Below are 1584 nucleotides of genomic sequence, written 5' to 3'. Positions count from 1 at the left end.
AGTATATCGCTTATCTATGTCGAGCCTACAAGTGATCACTTTATGATCACTGTAGCTGACTGGGTAAAACTGTGGACACTTAGCTATATTTCTATCTACTTTTCTAATTAACACTCTATCTATGTATGATCTGGAAGATCCGTTGCTACTTGACCAAGTCCACATTGGAGCGTTCGGAAATTCCAACCTATAAGGGTCTGCCAGCTCAAAGCGGCTTAGCAGATCCAGGAAGCAAGAATTACCTTTTCTAGTAGTATTTGAGCCAACATAATCTACACGTGCCTCGCAAATTGTGTTGAAGTCTCCTAGCACAACTAAAGAATGTGATGTACTGAGAAACTTCTCTAGATCCCGAAAAAAGTCATTTTGCCCTGATAGTTGGGGTGCATAAATTGCAACCAGTCTAAAAACTTTACCATGGCTGAGCGTCAAGTCCATGGCGACCAGCCTACCTTCTGGATCTAAAAAAATTAACTTTTTCTCAGAAACCCGGTTTCTTTTTAATAGGACCAACACCCCACTCCCCCTAGGACAGCCTGGAGAGAAGAAACTCTCGTAGCCATTCAACAGGAGGAGCAGATCTCTTGGCCCTCTCAACCGGGTCTCTGTAGCAACAACATCCAAATCGCGCAACCAGTGGTTCGGTGGTTCTTCTTTTTCTTTCTCCTTTTCTTGGGGTCTTCCCGTATTTGGACGTAGGCCCTCGTAAATGTATGGAGAAAAATCCCTCTTGAGAGGGCCTACGTCATGAAAGAATTCGGACTTAATCCGTCCGTAATCCTTCCGGCCTATCTTGTATATGAGAAAGTCTTTTGAAGTAGTTTTTTCTACTCTTTTGGCAGACGCAATAGCTGCCAAACAGTTCACTAGTCTATTATTAGAAGCCTTGACAGCCATATATGTGTTTTCCTTTTCTTTGTCGTTCTTTTTAAGATTTAGTCTGGTGGGGGCGATCTGTGTCTTTTTTCCTTTTTTTTTTAAGTACAGACGACCACCCCTCCTCTCTATCTTTCTCGTCGCTCTCCTCTGTCGACCCCAGTGCTGCTTCCGGTCGACCCTGGTGTTGCTTCTAGTTCGACCTTGGTGTGGTCTCAGGTTCCTGTGTTGTTACACTATTCAAAAGACGTCAAAGAGCTTCAGCCCACTGCAAATATTTCATCATTAAATTTAGCTAGACTTGAGAATATTATATATAAAGAGTTTTTGTCAGAAGATTCCATTTCAAATTCAATTTTAATTTAGTATAAATACTTTTTTTATTTATTTTTTTTATTCCGTGAAGTAATATACTAGAATCTAAGTTCAAATTCCTAAGCATTTATTTTTAATTTTAATTAATATATTTATAAAGGTATTATAGATTGCTATTATTAGAATTCCATTATTAAGTGTCTGCGTTTAACATATATTTTATATTGACGTTTATATATATATTTATATTTATATTTCGTATATCTTAAATTTTAAATTTATTATATTACCATGTCATATTGGGTATATATCTTTCGAAATTTAAATATTAAATATTGATTTCCTGCGAATATTATTGATTATTTTATGAATTTATTAATAATATAAAAACAC

Source organism: Octopus bimaculoides, chromosome 1 (assembly GCF_001194135.2).
Source record: "Octopus bimaculoides isolate UCB-OBI-ISO-001 chromosome 1, ASM119413v2, whole genome shotgun sequence".
Lineage (NCBI taxonomy): Eukaryota > Metazoa > Mollusca > Cephalopoda > Octopoda > Octopodidae > Octopus > Octopus bimaculoides.
This window is presented reverse-complemented; position numbering follows the sequence as displayed.